The following is a 9286-nucleotide window of genomic DNA, read 5'->3' on the forward strand; positions in this document are numbered from 1 at the left end:
AAGGATTTGATATTACCACGTACGAAAGACGATTCACAGAATTGTGCCTATTGTGTCCGGGAGCATTCGAAGATGAGGAAGAGAAGATCGACGCGTTTGTGAAAGGATTACCGGAAAGAATCCAAGAAGATATAAGTTCACACGAGCCCGCCTCCATACAACAGGCATGTAGAATGGCTCACAAACTAGTGAACCAGATTGAAGAAAGAATTAAAGAACAGACTGCTGAAGAGGCCAATGTGAAGCAAGTCAAAAGAAAGTGGGAGGAAAACGGTGATAAGAATCACCAATACAACAACAACAGCAATTACAACAATAGTCGCAACAATTATCCCAACAATCGTGTAACATCCCGCGTTTTTTCGTTAAATTATTTTTAACGCCGTCTTTTTTTTTTTTTTATATCCTCGGTATCTCGATTCGTATCCTCCATTAGCTACATTCTTACAATATTTTCGTTATTGGATTATAACGTCTCCCGTACTCTCGTGTAACTTAAAATAATTCGTTTGGTTAATTCCCGCACCCGATTACAAACTAGAGGGACTAGACTTGTCAAAAGACCAAACCTTTGACTAGGTCAAAGTGGTCAAACCACCTCCTCCATTCATTATCCTCTCCATTTTCTCTTTTTCTTTAATACTTCCCTATTTTTCTTAAATTCTCCATTACAAAGATTCATCATCCATTCATGATCTAGCAAACTTCAATCAAAACAAAATACATATTTGGAATCCTCTCTTCATCCTCTTCAATTTGATACCAACTTCATCTCATTTGGGTAACTTTCTAAAATCACTAATTTTATGTGTTCTTGAGATTTTTGAGTTATAAAGTTGTTAATTAGTGTCTATGGCTCATTGTGATGTCGTGTATGTAATTTGTATGCTCGATTTGTTGTTTTTGGTGTAACTAGCTTGAATATGAAAAATGCTTGCTTAATCTTGTGTTTTGGATGTTCATATGTTGTTAGATTGTTAAAGTCCATGTTTTAATTGTGTTACTAGTATCATTAGCTTCGTTTTGGTGTATAGGTTGATTAAGAAAACTTCAAGAACATGATTAGTGATTTTGTGAACTTGGATTAGGATTTGATAAGCTTTATATGAACTTTTGGTGCATCAAATGCTATGAATTGTTGTTGATAAGTGTTTGGTTGCAATGTGTGCTTGATTACCTTCAAAACGGCATATCATACATGTAAATTGGTTGCCCGAATCATGAAATGCGTTTTTAGAACTTGAAACTTTGATTATGAACGTTTAATGCGGTTTTGGGTTGTTGTAAGTGTTGAATTGCTTGATGAAATGTGTCTAGGTGTTTTCCTCGTCAAATTACCTTTCCGATGATATAAGATACATGTTCTAATTGTTTGCGGATCATAAGATGTGGTTATTTGGTTTTAGCTCGTGCATACTTGTGAAAAACAGAAAAGTGTCTGCCCAGATGGTGGCGCGGCGCGCCCCATCCCCGCGCGGCGCACGGATTAGCCTGGCCAGATTCTGCTTCATTTGGCACATTTCACGCGAAATGTTTGACTAGCTATCGACCTCCGATTCACATGAAACTTGTTCTAATATACTTATATATGAATAATTAGCATAGAAAAATAGTCCGGGACCCGACCCGAACATGTTGACTTTTCGTTGACTTTGACCGACCAAAGTTTGACTTTTTGTCAAACTTAACCAATTGATTATGCAATCTTTCTAACTTGTTTCTATACATGTATCTTGCATGAAACTTGACTATTTGCTTCACATGCTTCATAATCGAGTCGTGTTGAGCAATAGGACTAATTGAGCAACTTTGACCCTTCGTGACTATCGTTATTGATACAACCTATTTGTTTAGGTCGAGACTAGCGTCGTCCTTTGCGCACATTACTTGTTGAAGTACTTATTTACTCTTTCAATCAAAGGTGAGATCATAGTCCCACTTTTTTTTTAATCACTTTTATTCTTTACATCGTGGGCTGAGAAACACATACATTTCATACTTATATACTTTTCATGCTTTTACATTGTGAACAAATACGAATACAAAGATGCATACGAGTTTGAACAAAAGTCCTCAATCCAATTATCATTAGTTCCACTTGAAGGGTGTAAGTGTAAGCGTGTAATTATGTTGTGTGGCCATACGGGTTTAACAAACCCTCATTCAGACGGTTCGCTACCGTTAGTGAATGAAATATAATTTTAACAATGTATAGTGTAAGTTCTAACACTAAATTCAAAAATTCAGAGGGAAGATTCAGTTAAGCCTTGATAATTAGGTGCTCGTGATACAAATACTATTTTGGAATGTGAACGATTTTGGTTAAGCAATTCATAAAGAACCTTGTGGTTCAATACATTTTACTTACTAAACCTATGATTTCACCAACGTTTTCGTTGACAGATTCTTCTATGTTTTTCTCAGGTTTTGAATGCTTAAGTGATACATGCTTCCGCACTCTTTTGATACTTGCTTGGATGTCGAGTATACATGCATATTTGGAGCATCTTTTTTGGCTACTTTTAAATTGTGTCGCATAAGTTTCAATTGTACGTTTAACATTGTAATGTAACTAGCCGTCGAACTTCTTTTGTAAACTTGAAACACCCTTTTACATTGAAATGAATGCGACATATTTTGGTCAAACGTTGTCTTAAAGACTTATGACCATGTAATGGGACCTACGTAGTCGACGCCGTCACTTGACGATTTGTCGGGGTCGCTACAAGTGGTATCAGAGCCTTAGTTGTAGGGATTTAGAGTTCATTTGTGTCCACCCCGAGTCATAGGGTACATAGGTGAATCTAGACTACAACCGGCATATAGACTGAAGTAGGAATTACTTGACTATTTGTGCATTATACTCGAACTTTTCTATCATATCTAAGTCGTATTCGATCTTAATCTTACGTTGATAAATTTTGTTGATGCGCCACCTTGACTTTATAAAGTAATGTTAAATGCACATGTGAATCAGGGTAATATAATTTCCGGGATTATATTACAGTGATTCACATGGACGTTCCGACATTATGACATAAAGAATTTAAGGCGAGTCAAGGAAATTTTTTTTCTCTTTATCCTCATTCCATATCACGGTTAGTATTATTGAGAATACTAACCAACGATATTCTTGTGTTTTGAAGGAATAATGGCTCGTCGACGCGCTCCTCCCGAAACTCCTGAACAAGCCCTCCAACGTATGATAGCCACTGCCGTGGATGCGGCCATGGCCGATCACTCCTCCAACAACAACAATAACAACAATCATCACAACAACAACAACAATGGAGCCGTAAATTCCAACGAAGGATGCTCCTATAAGAATTTCATGGGGTGCAAACCTCACACTTTTGATGGAACCGGGGGACCGGTTGTGCTCACCCGATGGTTTGAGCAAACGAAAGCCGTCTTTAGCATAAGCGGTTGTCGAGACCAAGACAAGGTTAGATATTCCACTCACACCTTCGCCGGTATCGCTCTCACATGGTGGAATTCGTATGTACAATCGGTGGGTATCCACGAAGCCCACGCTCTCTCTTGGGCCGACTTAAGAGGAAAGATGATCACCGAATATTTTCCTCGCGAAGAAACCCGAAGGCTCGAACAAGAGCTAAGAGCTCTGAAAGCGGTCGGGAACGACCTTAAGGCCTATAATCAACGATTCTCCGAACTTGCTTTGATGTGCCCAAATCTTGTGAACCCCGAATCTTTAAGGGTTGAACTTTACATGGATGGTCTCCCCAAGAGCATCAAACAAGGAGTAATGTCATCCAAACCCGCTAACCACCAAGAGGCTTTGAATATGGACCGTCAATTGATTGAAACAGTGGACGAGATTGAAGTGCCGGCACCTAAAGCCGAGGATAAGTCGGGTGACAACAAAAGAAAATGGGAAGCCCCCCAATCAAGCAATTACAACAACCTCGCCAAGAAGCCCTTCATCCCCAACGGCAAGAAAGGTTATACCGGACACCTACCATATTGTAACGAGTGCTACAAACATCATTTAGGCGAATGTGGAAAACCAGTTTGCTTGAAGTGTCAAAAAGGTGGCCATGTAGCCCACGATTGTAGGAATACCGCTCCCGTCGCTCAAAAGGAGCCCAATGCACCCAAGACGGGTGTTTGTTTTGAATGTGGCCAACCGGGTCATTTTAGGAGTGCGTGCCCAAATAAGAAAATCAACCCCAACACCCGCCGTTGAACTTCCAACATCAACACCTAGGATGCCCGAGACGACGATGGACTAGTCACGGGTACGTTTCTTCACAACCAACCGTATATTTCATACTTATTCAATTCGGTTACAGCTAGACGTTTTATAACCAAGACTTTGACTCGTACCCTTTGCACTCCACCTTTTCCCCTAGACCCTACTTAGGCAATTTAAGTGACCGATGGAAATATTGTGTGCCTATAAATTTTATCGGAGGGGATACGTTAAGAATTTCGACTTGACACCTATAGAACTAAGGAGCTCAAAACCTATTCGTTAAGGAGAAACTATTTTCCCTACAATTGTGTTTAGATGATTTCTAACTAAGTAATTTTCGGTTAGAAACCGATACCCTCTTCCTTGTATCCATGACCTCATGATTTTTGCATGAATCCCGGGTGCGTCCTAAAACGACATCCGTTCCGGTGACGATGTCTCCTAAGCCATTTTCGAACTCGCAACGTTAGTTGTAAATCTATCTTAGTACCATTCTAGGACTCCGTCCGTATTCATGAACCTCCTAAACCGCATATGCAAACTTATCTAGACAAATCCGTTATCATATTTATTGATGATATCTTAACCTATTCAAGTGAAGAAGGAAAACGAACAACTTTAACGTCTTACGCTCGAACTGTTGAGAAAAGAGCAACTCTATACCAAATTCTCCGAGTGGGAATTTTTGTTGAACAAAGTCCAATTTTCTAGACCATGATGCTAATGGTCGAGGCATTACAACCAATCTCGAAATCAAGCCACGCGTAATCAGGGAACTCTCCCAACTCAGACTTATACTCGTAAAATCTTAGATCTCACCGGTTGTTACCAAAGATTCAATTTCGACTTTTCCTCGTGATGCTTGTTCTTTACCCTCGATAACTCATTAAGGTAGAAATCTAAACCTCTACGTGCCCGAATCTTGAACGTGATTATTCACACCAACCTTGCTAGCTTAATTCGTATAGCACCAGATGGAACTCAAATATGGAAATAATTCTACTTGAACGCCTGAAAGGCATACTTTCTCGACTCGAAATAAAGGAAAACTAAAAATCGTTATTTAGCACGAAAAATTTGAATACTTAATATTGGATCCGATCAATTTTCTCGTCATCACGTACCACATTACATACCTCTGTTATTTCACCGTTACCGTCTAATATTACTGGAACTTAAGACAACCCATGATCCAAGGATACTTCACTCTTCTTTGACTTAACCTCCTTGTGTTTCGGATAATCGGTCAACTACTATTCAACCCCGAACTATAAAACTACGTGTACTATCTTGTTTCTTTTTCAAACCTCAACTTTTGACAACTAGATGCACGATATGGCAACCTCGAGATGTAAACTCACTCTACTCTAAGTTCTCATTTCACTTCTATCTTCATCGCTCGCACCCCCGTATGAGGAAACTCCTTGTAACATTTCTCAATGGATAGAGAAACTCTTCATATTACATTAGTATTCGCCACGAGGGTGAATAGTCCTAACGAACATTTTCGAACCCTAACTAACTTGTTCAAACATATCTTACGGAATTCTTTTCCAATACGGTGTACCATTGCCAATTACCTCGGATCAAAATACTCGTCGCTTCTAGTTTCGCAAGAGACCTTGGGAACCCGCTTAGACATATGTACCGCGTATCTTCCACAAACCGACGAACTGAACAAATGAACGAATTACATCATGGAAGGACATGTTTCAAACTTGTATGGTCGCTTTTAGTTGATTTCTCCCACTACGGTTACCATTCGTGTACTAACGCCGCACTTCCGAAACCCTATAGGACCGCAAATGTCATACCCCTATTCGTTGGACCAACGCATGTGGCAAGCAAACACCGAAATCTGAACTTCATCAAGAAACAACAATTGAGATCATTCAAGTCCGAGAAGGGCTCGAGACGACCCTTAGTTGCCATAAGAGTTATACCAAACTTAGATGAAAACCTCACAAAGTCCCAGTGTGTGACCGCGTAATATTGAGAAACTACACCTTGGAAAGCTGTAATCCATTTGGGAAATCGAGGAAGGTTATATCCGCAATATTGATCCTTTTGAAACCTTGGGGCGCATTGGAACCGCTCCCTACCGTTTAGAGCTGCCGACTCAATTAAGTTTCCGTTTACCTTACATTTCGTGTAACAACTTAGAAACGTGTCCTGCGGAACAGGAATGTGCAATCCTTCTAGATGCACCAAACATTGATGACAAACTCTCCTTCATGGGAAAACTGGTTGAAATCATGGATCGTGAACCCAAACCTCAACACTACGTAACACCCCGACTATCCGGATTCGTGGAATGTCCAAGAAAGTGCCTTTACTCCTTCGTAGAGTTACAACACTAGGTCTCGAGTAAGAGACGTCGATTATTACTTCCAACTAAATTTCGGGACGAAATTTCTTTTGAGGTGTGGATAATGTAACATCCCGCGTTTTTTCGTTAAATTATTTTTAACGCCGTCTTTTTTTTTTATATCCTCGGTATCTCGATTCGTATCCTCCATTAGCTACATTCTTACAATATTTTTGTTATTGGATTATAACGTCTCCCGTACTCTCGTGTAACTTAAAATAATTCGTTTGGTTAATTCCCGCACCCGATTACAAACTAGAGGGACTAGACTTGTCAAAAGACCAAACCTTTGACTAGGTCAAAGTGGTCAAACCACCTCCTCCATTCATTATCCTCTCCATTTTCTCTTTTTCTTTAATACTTCCCTATTTTTCTTAAATTCTCCATTACAAAGATTCATCATCCATTCATGATCTAGCAAACTTCAATCAAAACAAAATACATATTTGGAATCCTCTCTTCATCCTCTTCAATTTGATACCAACTTCATCTCATTTGGGTAACTTTCTAAAATCACTAATTTTATGTGTTCTTGAGATTTTTGAGTTATAAAGTTGTTAATTAGTGTCTATGGCTCATTGTGATGTCGTGTATGTAATTTGTATGCTCGATTTGTTGTTTTTGGTGTAACTAGCTTGAATATGAAAAATGCTTGCTTAATCTTGTGTTTTGGATGCTCATATGTTGTTAGATTGTTAAAGTCCATGTTTTAATTGTGTTACTAGTATCATTAGCTTCGTTTTGGTGTATAGGTTGATTAAGAAAACTTCAAGAACATGATTAGTGATTTTGTGAACTTGGATTAGGATTTGATAAGCTTTATATGAACTTTTGGTGCATCAAATGCTATGAATTGTTGTTGATAAGTGTTTGGTTGCAATGTGTGCTTGATTACCTTCAAAACGGCATATCATACATGTAAATTGGTTGCCCGAATCATGAAATGCGTTTTTAGAACTTGAAACTTTGATTATGAACGTTTAATACGGTTTTGGGTTGTTGTAAGTGTTGAATTGCTTGATGAAATGTGTCTAGGTGTTTTCCTCGTCAAATTACCTTTCCGATGATATAAGATACATGTTCTAATTGTTTGCGGATCATAAGATGTGGTTATTTGGTTTTAGCTCGTGCATACTTGTGAAAAACAGAAAAGTGTCTGCCCAGATGGTGGCGCGGCGCGCCCCATCCCCGTGCGGCGCGCGGATTAGCCTGGCCAGATTCTGCTTCATTTGGCACATTTCACGCGAAATGTTTGACTAGCTATCGACCTCCGATTCACATGAAACTTGTTCTAATATACTTATATATGAATAATTAGCATAGAAAAATAGTCCGGGACCCGACCCGAACATGTTGACTTTTTGTTGACTTTGACCGACCAAAGTTTGACTTTTTGTCAAACTTAACCAATTGATTATGCAATCTTTCTAACTTGTTTCTATACATGTATCTTGCATGAAACTTGACTATTTGCTTCACATGCTTCATAATCGAGTCGTGTTGAGCCATAGGACTAATTGAGCAACTTTGACCCTTCGTGACTATCGTTATTGATACAACCTATTTGTTTAGGTCGAGACTAGCGTTGTCCTTTGCGCACATTACTTGTTGAAGTACTTATTTACTCTTGCAATCAAAGGTGAGATCATAGTCCCACTTTTTTTTTTAATCACTTTTATTCTTTACATCGTGGGCTGAGAAACACATACATTTCATACTTATATACTTTTCATGCTTTTACATTGTGAACAAATACGAATACAAAGATGCATACGAGTTTGAACAAAAGTCCTCAATCCAATTATCATTAGTTCCACTTGCAGGGTGTAAGTGTAAGCGTGTAATTATGTTGTGTGGCCATACGGGTTTAACAAACCCTCATTCAGACGGTTCGCTACCGTTAGTGAATGAAATATAATTTCAACAATGTATAGTGTAAGTTCTAACACTAAATTCAAAAATTCAGAGGGAAGATTCAGTTAAGCCTTGATAATTGGGTGCTCGTGATACAAATACTATTTTGGAATGTGAACAATTTTGGTTAAGCAATTCATAAAGAACCTTGTGGTTCAATACATTTTACTTACTAAACCTATGATTTCACCAACGTTTTCGTTGACAGATTCTTCTATGTTTTTCTCAGGTTTTGAATGCTTAAGTGATACATGCTTCCGCACTCTTTTGATACTTGCTTGGATGTCGAGTATACATGCATATTTGGAGCATCTTTTTTGGCTACTTTTAAATTGTGTCGCATAAGTTTCAATTGTACGTTTAACATTGTAATGTAACTAGCCGTCGAACTTCTTTTGTAAACTTGAAACACCCTTTTACATTGAAATGAATGCGACATATTTTGGTCAAACGTTGTCTTAAAGACTTATGACCATGTAATGGGACCTACGTAGTCGACGCCGTCACTTGACGATTTGTCGGGGTCGCTACAAATCGCAACATCAATCGCAACTACAACAAACTGCCCAACAACAACAACAATAACAACAACAACAACAGCAACAACAGCAACTACAACAATCATCCCAACAACAATAATAACCGCAACAACAACAATCAGAAGCAGCTATGCCAAAGGTGTGAAAAGTATCACTCGGGGTTCTGCACCAAATTTTGCAACAAGTGTAAAAGAAATGGTCATAGCGCGGCGAAGTGTGAGGTCTACGGACCAGGGGTTAATAAAACGA

Source organism: Rutidosis leptorrhynchoides, chromosome 5 (assembly GCF_046630445.1).
Source record: "Rutidosis leptorrhynchoides isolate AG116_Rl617_1_P2 chromosome 5, CSIRO_AGI_Rlap_v1, whole genome shotgun sequence".
Taxonomy (NCBI): domain Eukaryota; kingdom Viridiplantae; phylum Streptophyta; class Magnoliopsida; order Asterales; family Asteraceae; genus Rutidosis; species Rutidosis leptorrhynchoides.